This window comes from Staurois parvus, unplaced genomic scaffold, assembly GCF_062004578.1.
Source record: "Staurois parvus isolate SC_StPar_1 unplaced genomic scaffold, SC_StPar_1.0 ptg000432l, whole genome shotgun sequence".
NCBI lineage: Eukaryota > Metazoa > Chordata > Amphibia > Anura > Ranidae > Staurois > Staurois parvus.
This window is the reverse complement of record NW_028318228.1, coordinates 4750142-4767236: the sequence shown is the minus strand read 5'-3', so window position 1 is coordinate 4767236 and position 17095 is coordinate 4750142. Positions and strand designations below refer to the sequence as shown.

At 43.5% G+C, this 17095-nt stretch overlaps 1 protein-coding gene across 1 annotated transcript in view; it reads left to right on the top strand.

Annotated features, from left to right (window-relative positions):
* Window positions 1–17095, top strand: part of ST8SIA2 (ST8 alpha-N-acetyl-neuraminide alpha-2,8-sialyltransferase 2) — a 432330-nt gene that overhangs the window by 261945 nt on the left and 153290 nt on the right. The gene's annotated exons all lie outside the window — the stretch shown is intronic.

Here is a 17095-nt window from a genome sequence, read left to right as displayed (position 1 = left end):
GCAATCTATGAACAAAGAGGGTAGTTCTAGAGACCCTGGGGCGTTTTTCAGCCCAAATAAATTGCATGATCCTAGCCTGAATTAACCAAAGGAAATGAGGTGGAACCCGCACTGGATGTTTGCGAAAATAATATAATAATTTCACAGAATTGACGTGACCTATCCAGGACAGGTATAGGAACTGCCAGGATTGCATGAGAGAGGACAAAGAATGGAGCAAGAGATAGTAGTTAGTAGTGAATAAATAAGCATAAGAAGGAGACAAGTGAATGCCCAGGTACTCAAGAGAGGAGAAAGCCCATTTGTAGGGGAAGTGAAACTGGAGGACCAGGTCCGGTGCCAAAGTAATATTAAGTGCAACAGTCTTGTCAAGGTTAATGCAGAGACCCGATATCAAAGACAAATGAGCAAGGACCTGTTGTAAATTTGGGAGAGTAATAAGTGGATTAGTAAGGGTCAATAGGGCATCGTCCGCAAAAATATTAAGCTTAAATTCATGGCCTGCAAAGGGGATACCTGTTATGTTGCAATCTGCACAGAGCGCCATGGCCAGCGGCTCGAGCGCTAAGACAAAAAGTGCTGGGGACAAGGGGCATTCCTGTCTCGTCCTTTTCCAGACAGGGAAGGGAATTGTAAAGTACCCTGCATACTTGAAAGAAAGAACCGACTCCCCGAAGCCCCAACGGGACAGCACAAACTATAAGTATTGCCAGGGCAGGGAATCAAAGGCCTTGTAAATGTCTAAGGACAGCAAGAATCCCTGGATTTTCTGCTAGTGTAGGAGATGTATAAGATGGATCACCTTACAGACATTATCGCCCGCCTGCCTCCTAGAGACAAAGCCCACCTGGTCTCTATGGACCAGATGACGCAAGTATTTGTTGATATAAAGATTGAGAATCTTGCCCAGGATCTTTGGTTCCTAATTAAGAAGAGAGATAGGCCGAAAGGCCTGTGGTTCCAGCACAGTTTCTGCTGTCTTCGGAATCATCGAAATATAGGCCCTGAGTGCGTCAGGGGAGGGCAAGAAGCCTTGTCATAGGTCATTAAAGTAGCCAGCAAGATGAGGCACCAGCATAGTTGCAAATATACAGGCCAGAAAAGCCATCAGGGCCCGGGGCCGTAGTGGATCGCAAGGTTTTAATGGCTTGGAGCACTTCTGCTTTAGTTATACCAGCATTAAGGGTTCTCGCTCTGCTTCGGGTAGGTCCGGGAGCTTCAAATCACAAAAAAAATATTCTGCTTGGCCTAAAGGGAAAGGGTCGAGTTTAGCATATAGTTGTGAAAGAAAGTCAGCAAGACGATCAGCTGGGGGTTTGAAGTGCAACCCCCAGCAGGGAGCCGCAATTGGACCGGCTTGAAGGGTTTCCCCACAGAATTAAGCTTCTTGGCCAGCATCGGGCTTGGTTCGTTTGCACAGGAATAGTATGTATGTTTGAACCAATGCAAGGCCCGTTCAGCCTCCGAAGAAGAAAGCAGATCTAGTTCCGCAGCCAGAGCATCTCGTGCTTGTCTGTGGGCAGCGGACGGGTGCTCCTTCCAGCGAGCATCAGCAGTGGGTAGAAGAGAATGGAGTTCAGAGAGGCGATGCTCCCTTTCCCATTTCTGAACTGCAGCCAACTGCATAATGTAGCCCGGCACCGTGGCTTTAATTTCCTCCCACAAGGGTTCTTCCGAAGAGACAGAGCCTAAGGTGTCCATAAAGTAGGTTTGAATGAAGGATTGGATTTGCTGACAAGTAGCCTTGGTAGTCAATAGGGATTCATTAATGCGCCAGTGAGGAGGGTGCTGCACCAAGCCCGAAAGTTCAAGGAGCAGGACCAGGGGGTCATGGTCAGACCAGGGTGAGGAAGGAATAGATATCTTCTTGACCAAGGGAAGCTGGTGGACACACATAAATACGTGGTCAATCCTGCAGAAACTGTTGTGCGGGTTTGAGTAGAAGGTAAAGTCACGCGCAGTCAGATGAAGTTCCCTCCAGACATCTGTTAAACCAACAGTCTGCAGAAGAGAGCACATATGCGCCTCCTGCACTGAATCATGGAAAGGAGTCACCCCTTGGGCATAGCACCTGTCCAGAGAAGAATTAAGGGTAACACTGGAATCGCCTAAGAGGAGAAGAAGGCCCTTGTAGTGTCGAGAAATGCTTGTACAGAGATGTGAGATGTGTTGAAATCAATTAGGGGCGTAATAAGAGACTAAAGTAACCTCTTGGTTCCAAATGGTACCCTGCAGAAGTAAGCACCTACCAGTGGGGTCCACTATGTTCTGGACACAGGTAAAGGGAAGATTGCGTTTGAAGGCTATCAAAACACCACGGTGTTTCTCAGGAGCTGAGGCCATATATAAACTGGGATAACGAGGTGAGAAATACCGTGAGGACTGAGCAAACCTGGTCTCCTGTAGGCAAACCACGTCAATTTGTTGTGATTTAAGGTGGTGAAAAACCTTGGACCGGTTAAGAGGCGAGTTGAAGCCATGTATATTTTGTAAGTGGATTTTCAAAGGTAATGTGGCCACGGTGGGGCAGGGAGGAACTGCTCAGCAGCAAGAACACTGGTCAACCAACATGTTCAGCTAAAAACAACGGTTGTTCCAGGACGTCTTGAAGCCCTGAAAAGGAAGAAAACAAAAAAAAAAAGGAAAAAATAGACCGAAGAAAGGGGAAAGAGAAAAAAGAGAACAAAGACAATAAGACAACAGTAACACACCCATGGTGAAATTCATCCTGCACACGTAGAATACCAGTTGGAGGTGGCTCTACCACCGGACACATGGCTGCTGATGCATACATCAACATAGGCCGCTGAGGGGCAAAAATCACGGAACACAAAACACAAAATGTCACAATACAACTATTAATCTTGGAAACAGGTATATGAGTCTGGAGGGGATAGGTCACACTCCAAAGTAGCTCTCCCCTAGGGAGTCCAACTAAGCCCAAAAGACCACCTCCAAACCAGGAGTAAGGACCATAGACTGCAACAGATAAACAGCCATACACAGATCAGGTGATTCCCCCCCCCCCCAGAGCCCCAGAAAGGCACCGAGCGAGGTGCCCACCCCATCCAAACATCATCCATGGAGTCCTAAGGACCCATGAACCAGCCCCACACATACACAAGCCCGGGGGCAACTCTGGCCCGCAAGACATACATAAAAAAAAAAGTAAAAAACATCAAGTTCAGGTAGGGACAACAGGCCTCCTACAATCCAGGGAGGACTCCACCTGCACTAATCAGTGTAAGGGGCGCATGCCCAGGGGCAGTCAAACTGAAACAACTAAGGAAAATATCAACTGCCAGTCGCAGGCAAATTCGCCCAGGGGCTGGGACCCATACAGGCAAAGGTCTGAGCATAGCTAGGCCCTAAACAGAATGTAGATCCCCGTCAGGGGGAAAAGTAGGCTGAGCTGGCAAAACAGGGCCTAAACATAGAATTATAGCACAACTGTAAAACAGCCCACCGGCTCAAACTCACGGTCCCCACAACATGTTCCAATGTGGAAGTGAAGCAGAAGAAGTCCTGGTCACGGCTTCAGCCCGGAGAGGAGTGCGTAGGACTGGGTCACAGAGGGATCCAAGGAAGGGACATCTTTCGGCTGGACGCCTTCTCCCAGAGGCGACCAAGTTTGAAAAGGAGCCATCTGGGATCAAGACGGGCACGCTGGTCTCTGTACATTGCCTCCCGGTGGTAGTAGGTGTAGAGATTCCAGAATAAAATGAGTTTCCTCCGGAGTGGTGATGGAGTGGCTGCAACCTTGGTAGTCAAAGGAAAGACAGAACGGGAAGTCCCCGAATATTTGATATGGCGATTCACCAGGACAGAGGTAAAGAGCTTCAGCTGGCGGCGTTTCTGAAGAGTGATCTGGGAAACATCGGAGAAAAGCTGATAGTGATGCCCTTGGAAGCTGAGCTCTGGCCTATTCCTGGCCGCCATGAGGATAGTCTCTTTGGTGCGAAAGTATGTAAATTTGATGATGATGTCTCTCAGGGGCCCGCCCGCCCGTTTCGGTCCCAAAGCCCAGTGTATTTGGTAAAACTCAAGCCGGTCTATGGGAATGGTGGAAACCAGCTCCTGAAATAAAGCTGTAGCAGTGGAGGCGAGATCCGTGACGGATTCCGGTATACCCCTTAGGCGTAGGTTGCCATGGGTAGAACGTTTCTCAAAGTCCTCAAGCCGTAGCAATGTATCCGCCAGTTCATTCTTAAGATCGCACAGATCCTGTTCATGATTTTTGATTGCAGTGACCGCGGCATCCATCTTATCCTCGAGGTCATTTGTGCAGTTCCCTAGTTCACGGATCTCCCTGGAGAGACGCTCTGCAAGCCTAGAGGTGGTGGAGGATAATTCAGTCTGCAGCATGGTTTTGAAATGGCCCAGGATCCTGCAGGGCCGGAGAGGGGGGTAGGCAGAGGAGCATATGACGATTTATCATATATGGGATCCGGGACCCACAAGAGTAGCGGCGGTAGCGGCTACAAACTCGAGGTCGTGGCTTCAGGAGAGTCCGCTGGTGGGTAGGCTGCGGACTACAGTGCGGCCTGCCGAGCGATGGAAGCATGGGAGGCTCCAGTTTTTTCCCCCATCTCAGCAGGTAGGCATCAGGGACAGGGGGTGAATGCTGTTCCCCCCCTTGGAGGCTGGTAAATCGGTCAATGTGTATAGTGGGCGAGGAGCGTTGCTATTGTGCGGCCATCTTGGGTCGCTGCTCACGAGCACCCCCCCTCCAAATAAAAAATAAATCTTACATATTTTAATCCTTTACTGGTGGTATGTAGTCAATTTTGGTAGATCACCAGCTAAAGTGTCAGAGAGTTGCTAAAGGCACCAACATGCTAATAGCATTGGTATTGTAACAGCAGGAAACAAGCAGGTGGACTTTTGTTGTGCCAAGACACAAACAACATATTAAAACAAATTATTTTTATTGAAAATAGCATTCAAATTGAATCTCAGTTTTACTCTTAGAACTGAAATTTTTTTTATGTTTCTGTATTTTTTCCTTTCTTGTGTTTTTTACAAAAATCCGAAATAAAAATTATATAACTTTTTACTATGTTTGGTATTCATGTTCCTGCACCCTGAAAGTCCCATCTTCTTTATTGAATATTTACAATTTTAAGTGATGTGGTACAATAATCATATCGCCACTTCACTGTTACTACAGATCAGCATAGATGTTCTGTCCAATTACTTTTAATATGAGCTTGGGATATCCACTACATAAGTTGCCTCAAAGTATTTCACTTCTTTATATACTCTGCTTCATCTAGGCACACACCAATTGTGGAGCTGCACTGCTCCCATAGGGACATTCCACCAACAGCAAAGCGGCAGGGAAACTTTGATGCTGGGTGGGCAGACTCTGGAGGGCAATCACAGAAACTAGTTCCCCATCAGGTCTACTCCTGCTGTGATTGACAGCAGACAGTGGATGGATCCTTAGCTAATAGACAGCCTGCTTTTGGCTATAGAATCTGCCCACTGCCTGTTGTCAACCACAAGTAGAGGATGGACCTGATTGGGAACTAATGTCCCAGGTTCCCCATCAGGTTTCATGCACTGTCAGCACCACTGATTTCTAGGTGGTTGTTAGCTGTGGTGGAAGGAAAGGGTGAAGAAAACATGCCTATAAGCGGAAGACCTGTTACATTTTTGAGGGGTCCACTGGCTCACTCTACCGGGGCCTGCTTAATAAACAGCACTCACTCTGTGAATGAAAACCAGAGCGCTCTGCATGCATGGTGTGCCATGACATGGAGCTGAACTGCTAACCTACTCACTATGCTCCTGGTTTCTAGTGACAACTGCAGGTGTCTGTGCAGGGGATACCAGATGCTTCAGGCCTGAAGACCTGTGTGGTTCCAGGATAGTGCCTCTCCTTGCCTATTCACCATTGGCCCCTAGTTAGACCGTTTGTGTTACCATTGGTTACTCTGGGATTCTCTTCACCAAGCAGGAATTGCTTAGGGATACTCTGCCTAACTCAGCCCAGCAGGTTGCTTTCCCAACACTCAGCTACAGGGTTATTGGAATCCTCTTCTGACCGAGGAAGTAGCCAGAGGCTTGATCCAACATGGATTTTATTGCAATAGTCATAGTTCCATCAAGACAATAAATGTGTCTTCACATCACAGCAAACAGTCTTTATGTAATTAGCATCCCTTCCATTCAGATATATGTAACAAATGTCTGTGAGAATGATGGCATACCTTTGTACCCAACTCCAGGAAACCACTCCAAAGGGAAGCAAATATGATCATTTCAGTATCTAGATAGTGCTCTTTCATGGCTCACCCTCTTCCCATAGTCAGCAACTACCTTATCCTCATGTATTTAAATGATCCTGTAGGTAGGAAATTAAACCATCCTCCTTCTGGAAAGATTTAAAAGAGAAACACTTTTAAGTGGGCTACACAGTGGACTTAGTTTTAGTCTGCCTACACCACGTACAGGGACAGGCACTCTGCCTGCCCCTGTACACTAACTTATTGTTAGTCTTAATTACCTCCAATTTAATTATCTACAAACCAGAGGCAATTATTTTTTAATTTCATGCATTAATAGCCCTACTTTGCAAAAGCGGCACTTTTAAGATCTACTTGAATCTGCTACATATGTCAGTAAAGCTACCGAAACGGGTGGCATGGATTTTTAAACCTGGCATAGGCCATTTTAAATTTTAGGGCCACAGCAGCAGAAAAGTGTCAGTAGGGATTTATTGAATTTCCTGATTGTGTATTGTAAGTTAGTCTGATTTATATTGTATTTCCCAAATTTGATCTAAATTGTATTAGTGCATTGTTCATGGGTAGTGCCTATTACACTGTTTAGACCTGGGTCTAACTTTGCTTTCCACCTTGCTTCCGTTACATTGCATATTTTTTTTAATATTTTTGTTGGTTAGGGCATGTAAGTAATAATGATTCTGTACCTTGATAAATGTTGGTCGGTGCAACAATTTTTTGGTTTCTTATTTGACTTTTTCAAAATTGCCCCCCCCCACTCCCTTTCATCCTCCAGGACTTTATTCATGGATGAATTCTATTGTAAGAAGATTGTTAAAGAAAAAAGATCACAGGAGTACCAGATTAGTACAGAGTGTGTTGCAGTGATTAAGACTATACAATTTTACTTATGAAGAAGAGCTCACCTTCTTAGGTTGCTAAGACATGTACATGTAAGTAGGGTTGGCAGGAAATGATCTGCAAGCAATAATTACCTGCCTTATTATCTCATGCTTGTGCTCTGTACTTGTTTCTGCAAGGCAGTATGAGACTAAGACTAAAAATCATTCTTGCACAGACTGTAAGGATGCTAGCCTGTCCTTGTGTATGTGACCAGAGTGTACAAAGGGCAATAGAGAGACAGTGGAGTTGATTTAGTACAGGAATAGAGACAACTAGCAAAGTGAATGTTCATTGAGATTGTAAATATATTGAAACTGTTTACAAGAACCAACCAATCATGTGTTAGTGAATACCAATTTGTTTGACCTCACGCATTTTATTTGTTGTAAGTTCACCCTATTTATACCATCATTAACTTTACAAGGTAAACATTAAAGGGGTTATAAAGGCAGGAGGTTTTTTTTTACCTTACTGCATTATATGCAGGAACCTTCTGCATGCAGTTTCCCCCAAAACCCCCTAAATACATACCCGATCTGGATCCATCAATGTGCATGAGAACAGCAGCTCTCCAGGGTCTCTCCCTCATTGGCTCAGATACAGCAGTGGGAGCTCATTGGCATAGCTTCAGGAGTCACAAACGCAGCCACATCCATGTTCCAGAGGGGCCTGTGCAGCCTCCTTCTCACATGTCACTGTCTCACCCATAGAGCAGAGCATGCCTGTGTATGGACAGGGGGGTCACCTGAGGGTTTGGTATGTAAGGAATATAACGGGACAAATCATGCCCCTCCCCTCCACACAGGTGCCAGTGCCGCCGGCTTCCCTCCTCTTCTCTCCCACCGGCTGCTGCGTGGGATCATTTCAGGATGGGGAAAAGGGCTGGTAAACATGGTGTATTTACCAGTCTCTTCCTTTCCTGAATGAACAGAGTGAGCGTTCGGTATCAATCACTCTGGTGTCCATTAATTACTGAAGCATAGTAAACTGTGTTTACTATGCTTCCATTTGGGAATGAACAGGAAGCCTCAGAGCACTTCCTATTCATTCATCTATGCAGGTGGGGCTGTGGAGATGGAGATTGAGGACTGTGTCCTCAATCTCCTTTCTCTGTCTCAAACGTTAGACATCAGGGGTGTGTTTAGACCCCTGATATTTCACCAAAGCCCCCAGCAGGGCTGCTAAAAATATAAATAAAATTAAATGGTAAATAAATATTAAAAAACTAAATGTAGCAATAACCCCCCAGGAGCCGCTAGACTTTGGGTTGCCCTTTGTCCACGCAGCCAGGCAACACGCATTCTCAGCTTGCATCTGCAGTCAATAACCAGTCCTTGGCCTTTTTTTTTCAGGCAATATAAGCTTAGATGGGGAGTTATGGGATGCCTAAACTAAACTCAACAACGGATAGAGAGAAAACAGGTGGCACACACACCTAGTGCATTATCCAAGGTTTATTGTAGGAGTGAAAGAATAATAAAAACATACTCACAGACGAAGCATGTATCTAAAAAGCATAGAAAAATGACAATGACCACAACGGCAGGCACGGTGTTCTCACTGTCAGTGCGGTCAAATGGCTGACGCGTTTCGGGGACGAATCCCTTTCCTCAGAGCTGATGACCAACCTCTGATTCTGATGTATGATGAATGGAAAGTAAGAGCCTTGCTGTTGATGCCTCAAGATACATGCTTTGTCTGTGAGTATGTTTTTATTATTCTTTCACTCCTACAATAAACCTTGGATAATGCACTAGGTGTGTGCGCCACCTGTTTTCTCTTTATCCAGTGGCTGATTTCTCCGTCTGAGGAGTGCTGCACCCCTGAAGCATTTCCTTTGGTTGTCGCTGTCCTGGTACCCTTGGCTTCCATTTTGGCTTTGCATATCTTGAGGCGCTGGAGAGTACATACGATAAACTCAACAACGGCTTAGAGGAAAACTATCCTATGTACAACCAGCAGCTAAAAATAGATTCTACACTATACTCCCTCCAAAATAATGTCAGTCCTTAATGAATCAGTAGTGAATATCCCATTTGTTTTCAGAAGCTCTATGTTCCTTTAGTAGAAAATAGCAAAGTCCCAGCTGTATGCAGGAGCTTTAGTCTTCCATGCAAAATGCCAAAATGCTAACCACATGGCTTCAACTGATAATTCCCAAAGCAAGGGTGAAGAATAACAGTATGCTGTCCCTCTGAAATCTAGCTGAATATTGCACTTGGCTGCAATCTCCCTTGTAGGCTTTGGGGGTGAAAAAGTGTAGAAAAACTTTGAGGACCACTGTGGCTACGCTATTTTCTTAGCACAAACTCAGGGCTGTGTTTCCAAAGGAAGTTCTTTCAACAGACTGGGAATACTGCTCTGCTCCCAATATTGGCATATTAGCACACGTTTATCCCAAGCAGGGGCTGTAGGTTGACAATAACTGTCCTTCCCGAATGGCTAGCTGGGTATTGCATCTGACTGCATCTCCCCTATAGAGGTTGAGGTACTCACACTGTCCCCTGAAATCTTGCTGCTCAGCAAAGACTGCTGTTCAGGCCACCTGCTGTACAAGTCCTCCCCTGCAATACAGGGTATCTCCTGGAGGAGAAGGAAGGGTGGGGAAGATCCCTCTGATCAAACTGCTACTTTCTTTCCCTCCTCAGCCCCAGGGTCCCCCCCAGGGATCACGACCCTTGACTCAGCACTCCATTCACCAACCCACAACAACCCCTGCTGGCCAGCCCCTTCAATATTTATGGATACATTTTACCACCCTGCCAGGGCTCCTGCATGTTGTTTGGTCCCATTCCCATGATTATTCAGATCCCTGCCCCTGTACCTCCACCCACTGGCTTCTGGAAGTTTCTGGAAGCCTCCAGAACTAGGGGGAGGCAACAGAGGCCTGACCTGCAGAGCCCTCCAGCTTGACCTGAGCTTGAACTCCACAGACATGCTTACTTTATTTATTTGTGAGCCAAAAACAATTTACCTACACTGGAGGGTGCTACATAAAATAACAAAAATTAAAAACTACTGACACCTTCCACTGCTTTACTAACACCATCCACTGCTCTACTGACAAACTCCACTGTTCTGCTAACACCATCCACTGCCATACTGACATCAAACCTCTGCCCTACTGACACTGTCCACTGTCCTACTCACTGAAACTGCCCCTTTTTAAGGTAGGCTAAGTTTATATTTTCACAGTGAAATTATATATTTCTAGGTTTTTCTTACTATTTAGTTTGGCATTGCTAGTTAATATCTTTAAAAGGAAAAAAAAAGGGCACCAAACCCTGGCGATCCTTGATCTCTTTTATGTTGTTAAGGTAGATCTCTACCTTTCAAAGGTTGCCTACCCATGCTCCAGGGTATTCAAAATAATTGGAGTGGTATGCCAAGACGTGGACAGCTTCTCTAAAATCTTTTGAATTACCCTGTAAATATGTAAAAAATAAAAGATCTGAAATAACTCTTTAGCCACTTGGAGTATCTTGGCTCATGGTGGGAGTATCTTGGTACACGGCGAAATCTCTGTGTTGGTAGTGGGGGAGGCCAAGTCAACTTTTGCATCAGGGTCCACAAGCTTCAAGCTACGCCTCTGGGTATATATATATATTGTGGTAGACACAATGGACCACTTGGTCTTTTTCTGCTTCACTCTTCTATGTTTCTACTGGAAGAAAGTCAGTACAGATGTAAACCATTTAGGAGATAGAAGAGCGGGTCTGAAAAAATGAAAATGCTAGTGTTGAATTGGCCATTCTTATCACTATTCAAGTGATCAGTACTGTGCAGTAGAACTTACTTAGCATGAGAAACGAGAGCTCTGAACAAATGATCCTTCAATGCCTGACATGTTTACTTAACGTCTAGCACAGAGGCACTTAATGGTCACACAAGGCAAGCTAATTAGAAATAGCTTTGGGTCAAAGAATTACAGTGTCAGGTGTGAGAAGGAGACAAGCGTGAATTAGGAGTGCAGGAGAAATTAGCTTGTAGCTTATCATAATAATAATGATAGTTGTAGAACAACACATTTCCAGAGACTGTCGCCAAGGAAAGAACCTTGTCTGCTTTGTCCAAAAGTTTTAACTGTAATAATTTAAATTAAAAATTTTCGGACAAAATGTGATTTTCCATAATAGAGTTTCATATTTGCTTTCGGACCACTCTGTATTTAAGAATAAAATACACCTAAAAGCAAACCTTTTTATTTTTTCATTTTGGATACAGTGGGGAGGCGAAGGGGGGGTTAAAACTATTGTCAGTTTTTTTGCCATCTGGGAGATTTCCCTTCACTTCCTGTCCTGAAGACTCAACAGTATATTAGATTTCAAACATTTGTATTATTATTATTATTTTTTTTTAAAACTTCCAAAAAAAAAGCCTCAAGGTACCTAAATGTGTAACTAATATTAAGTAAACCGGGAGTCCCTAGATGTGTTTGTTAAATGGAGCACATGTGCAATTCATGAGGAGAGTTATCATTACCAACAATTGGTCTACATATAAGTGGGTAGTCCCCTTTGGGGACTGTTAATTTGGGACCTGTGGAGTGTGGTATGATTCTTTGTGTTTTTGTTTTTAGAATTGTCTATGTTAAATAAAGAAATTATTGTGCGCTATTGACCACTAGCCCCTTTTGAATTATTGCTTTTGCCTTACCAATACATATACACAAACCCCACATTCTACTTGAGTCCATAACTAGCCATATTTTTTTCATGTAGTTTCTCAATTTTTTTTTCTTTTTACATTGGATGACTGAATGATTGTCATTCGAAAGAAAACAACAAAATAAAATGGTTTGCTTTTTTTTTTGGAATCAATGTTATCTCCCAAATGAAAACACCATGCACTGTTAGAAATTTGTTTGTGATCATTATTCTATCCAGCTCCTTCGAATTTTCCCATCACTGTGGTCAAAAACAAATGTCAGGATAAAAGTGGGACTCAGCAAGCGCTAACACACAGTAGCTAATGCACTAAAAAGGAAACCACAAACCTTCTAAATGAATAATAAAATAATAAAATAAATAGTGCAGTGCTAAAAGCATTAAAATTCAGTATATAAATATTACTACTGAGGGTTAAAAACGCAGAGCTGCAACTGGGTAAAATGCAGTATAATTAGATAAAATAAAGACGTATATAACATTGCCAATAAATATGATATAGTGATAAAAGGTGACAACCCAGAGTTAAAAAAATGACTCAAGCAATTAAGTGGTTACACCAGTAAACATAATAATAATCTGTGTAGGAGAAAATGTCCAAATAAAGTGCAAAAGTTGTTATAAATCCCAAACTAGAAAAGCTACAATTTCTGGGGAAATTGTGTGAAGTGTTCTTGCCTCCACCAGTAGTCTACAACTGGAGTGGGCGGAGTAACTGGGTGGAGTGGCTTGAGTAACTGTTGTGTGGTTGGAGTGGCTGGAGTAATTGTTGTGTGGTTGGAGTGGCTGGAGTAACTATTGTGTGGTTGGAGTGGCTGGAGTAACTGTTGTGTGGTTGGAGTGGCTGGAGTAACTGTGAAAAGGTTGGACTGGGCAGAGTAACTTTATGGAGTGGGCAGAGTTACTGTGTGGAGTGTTTGGAGTGAGTAAAGATAGTAAACATTACACTAACCAATTGATTGATCAAATTTAAAAAGTGCACATGGCAAGCTTGATAGAGTGAGAAATGCATTTCAACTTTTAATTATTTATATAGCACATTTAATTGCAATGTTGTTGCCCAAAGTGCTTCACAGTTACATTAAAACATACATTTATAAAAACATTAGCAGCATTATCACCTCAAATACTCTCTACTATAGAAAACTTATTTCCAAACCTTTAACCAGAAACTGTCACAAATTCAAAATTAGATTTCAAATAGGGCAGAGAAGAGCGGTTAAAAACAAACTGCTCCAAATTGCTCACTTCTCTGGCATCTTCAAATGGTTGTAGTTTTAAAAACTATAAATCCTACAGTGAAGAGGTTTATATTGTGAGAATCACAAGACCCAGACCGACATTTTGATAGATTGTCTCTGAAATATTAAAAATGAAGGCACAGTCACAGTTTAGAAATTGCCCTTCAAATTTGAGGTGGCTAGAGTGGAGTTTCAATGAATGTCAATGGGCGGTGTGAGTTGCAAACAAATGGTCATATTGTGAAAACTATCAGGACTATGGTTTATCTGTGGACATTTTTAGTGCCAGCAGGGATAGCTGAACGTTTTGATATAAGATTTGTGTAGGTGGGCTTGAAAATGAGGGAGTGATGGCAGTTTAGAAATCATGTCCTGATTTTTCAGCTCACACTCTAGCTTTTGTCAGTTCCCACTCTAGTTTTGAACACTCCGCCATTCATTCCTATGGGACCAATTTCACCACAAAAACGGCGATATTTCGTGAACCATTCGGCGAAACGTTCCACAAAGTAATAGCACACCAATCGGGAACAATCCGCACATTTTGGTATATTACTGTCTATGTAGTGTAAAAACTGTGGGAGGAGTTAGGGTGGTAAATTTGGCTATACTAATAAGAATATATATGTGAGATAACAGTAAGGGGTCTTGCCATGCAAGAACACTTAATTAGGGACCGTATATAATAGATGGTAATAATATTAATATTAATAGTTCAAAATACAGTCATGGCCGAAATTGTTGGCACCCTTGATATTTTTCCTGAAAATCAAGTATTTCACACAAAAAAGGTATTGCATTAACACATGTTTTGCTATACACATGTTTATTCCCTTTGTATGTATTGGAACAAATATAAAACAGAGGCAGAAAAGCAAATATGACATAATGTCACACAAAACCCCAAAAATGGGCTGGACAAAAGTATTGGCACCCTTAACTTAATATTTGGTTGCACACCCTTTGGAAAACATAACTGAAATCAGTCGCTTCCTATAACCATCAATAAGCTTCTGACACCTCTCACCCGGAATTTTGGACCACTCTTCCTTTGCAAACAGCTCCAGGTCTCTCTTATTGGAAGGACACCTTTTCCCAACAGCAATTTTAAGATCTCTCCACAGGTGTTCAATGGGATTTAGATCTGGGCTCATTGCTGGCCACTTCAGAACTCTCCAGCGCTTCTTTGCCATCCATTTCTGAGTGCTTTTTGACGTATGTTTGGGGTCATTGTCCTGCTGGAAGACCCAGGATCTTGGACGCAAACCCAGCTTTCTGACACTGGGCCCTACAGTGCGACCCAAAATCCTTTGGTAATCCTCAGATTTCATGATGCCTTGCACACAGTCAAGGCACCCAGTGCCAGAGGCAGCAAAACAACCCCAAAACATCATTGAACCTCCACCATATTTTACCGTAGGTACTGTGTTTTGTTCTTTGTAGGCCTCATTCCGTTTTCGGTAAACAGTAGAATGATGTGCTTTACCGAAAAGCTCTATCTTGGTCTCATCTGTCCACAAGACGTTTTCCCAGAAGGCTTTTGGCTTACTCAAGTACATTTTGGCAAACTGTAGTCTTGCTTTTTTATGTCTCTGTGTCAGCAGTGGGGTCCTCCTGGGTCTCCTGCCATAGCGTTTCATTTCATTTAAATGTCGACGGATAGTTCGCGCTGACACTGATGCTCCCTGAGCCTGCAGGACAGCTTGAATGTCTTTGGAACATGTTTGGGGCTGCTTATCCACCATCCGGACTATTCTGCGTTGCAATCTTTCATCAATTTTCCTCATCCGTCCACGACCAGGGAGATTAGCTACAGTGCCATGGGTTGCAAACTTCTTGATAATGTTGCGCACTGTGGACAAAGGCAAATCTAGTTCTCTGGAGATGGACTTGTAACCTTGAGATTGTTGATATTTTGCCACAATTTTGGTTCTCAGGTCCTCAGACAGTTCTCGTCTCCTCTTTCTGTTGTCCATGCTTAGTGTGGCACAGACAGACACACAATGCAAAGGTTAAGTGAACGTCTCTCCTTTTTATCTGCTTTCAGGTGTGATTTCTATATTGCCCACACCTGTTACTTGCCCCAGGTGAGTTTACAGGAGCATCACATGCTTGTAACATTCTTATTTATCCGCAGTTGTGAAAGGGTGCCAATACTTTTGTCCAGCCCATTTTTGGAGGTTTGTGTGACATTATGTCGAATTTGCTTTCTTTCCTCCCTTTTTTTGTTTTGTCCCAATACACACAAAGGGAATAAACATGTGTATAGCAAAACATGTGTTAATGCAATACGTTTCGTGAGAAATACATGATTTCCTGGAGAAATATCAAGGGTGCCAACAATTTCGGCCATGACTGTAGATGTATATGCGTAATCCAGATAGGTGACTCTACAATCCCAGTGTGAGATAATACTCCGGTGACATGCGGTAAATAGTACGATTGCACACTCACCAGAAGCGCAATCTTAATGCACATTTGTTATATAAATCAGCCAGAGGTCCCCTCTGTAGTAGGACAGAATACAGCCTGGTGTAGAATCACCTCCTCTATGGATCTGGGCGATTAGACGTCAATCAGAAGTCCCCTTTAGGGGTTAGCTGTAGTGGGGTCTGGTCACAAATCTCTCTCCTCTGGTCTGGGATGGTCACTTGGGGTCCTGGGGGGGTTTAAATGCTTGATACAGAGCAGAAAATATAGGTGCCCTGTGAATAAATAGTGCAAAAATGTAAATGGGTATTTATTGCCTATCTACCTAATAGCCATAATGAGCTGAGCGATCAGTTATACTACTGCTCATTCAGTATCAAATCAGCAGGCTGGGGGTGTGCTTTGGAACAGGATGTTGCAGTGTAGGTAGAATACTTGGCTGTGCTGTCTGTCAGGAGTTCCAAGATATAACGACTGCCTTGACATAATTACAAATCCATTTGCAGGGAAATCAGTTAGAAAATATGTGTTGCAACTTATAAACGAATATATTTATGTACTTAGAGATCTCTTTGTATTCCAGATTTAGGGTAACTGCAGGCACTACACCTAAACTCAAAGCATGATCCTTATTGCATACTTACATCCAGCTTGGCACAGCAGAAGTATGTATATCTCATATCTGAGGGGCCTCTGGGGAAGCTGACAATCACTGTACTAGTGTTAGCCACGATCTTCTGGGAGCCATGCGGCTTCCACTCTGCATATTGATCACAGCAAGTTGCTCGCTCCTCAACACCACCATTCACAGAACACCTTGTATTTTTTTCAATGAATACAAGATGTTTGCTGATTGGATGCAGTAGAGTGGATAGCTGGTGATGTCATGATCTCCACCTTGTCCAATCTGAGAACACCTTGTATTTATTGAAAACAATACAATGTGTTTTGTGAATGGTGGCAGTGGTCAGTGTGCAGAGGGGAAGCCACTTGGCACAGGACCCGTAAGATAATGGCACTGTGGCACTGAAGCACCAACTGTTACAATGATTGTTAACTTTTTCAGTGGACCCTCAGGTATGAGATATGCATACTTCATTATGCCAAGTTTGACCAGTGTAAGTATGCAATAATGACCATACCTGGAGTTCATCAATGACCATACCTGGAGTTCATCAATGACCATACCTGGAGTTCATCTTTAAATGATTACAGAGGTTTTTTCTATCCCTAACTTTAGAATAGCTTAATGTGATTGTAAATGCTCTGATATGTTTAAATTAAAATAACAAATATGGTATACTTACCTGCTCTGTGAAATGGTTTTGCACAGAGCAGCCCCAATCCACTTATTTTTGGGTCTCCCGTCGGTGCTCCTGGCTCCACCCCTCTGACACTTGCTATGGGGGCACTTGTGCGTGTTCATTCCTCAGCCCTGTTCTGTGTGTCCATTGGCACACAGAGCTTAGCTCAGCCGTACCCCTTCCCCCTCACTGGCTGTAATTGACAGCAGCAGGAACCAATGGCTCCCACTGCTGTGTCTGAGCCAATGAGGTCATAGAGATCGGAGCGAGCTGCTGCTCTTGTGCACATTGCTGGATCGAGATCAGGGGGCTGTAAGAGC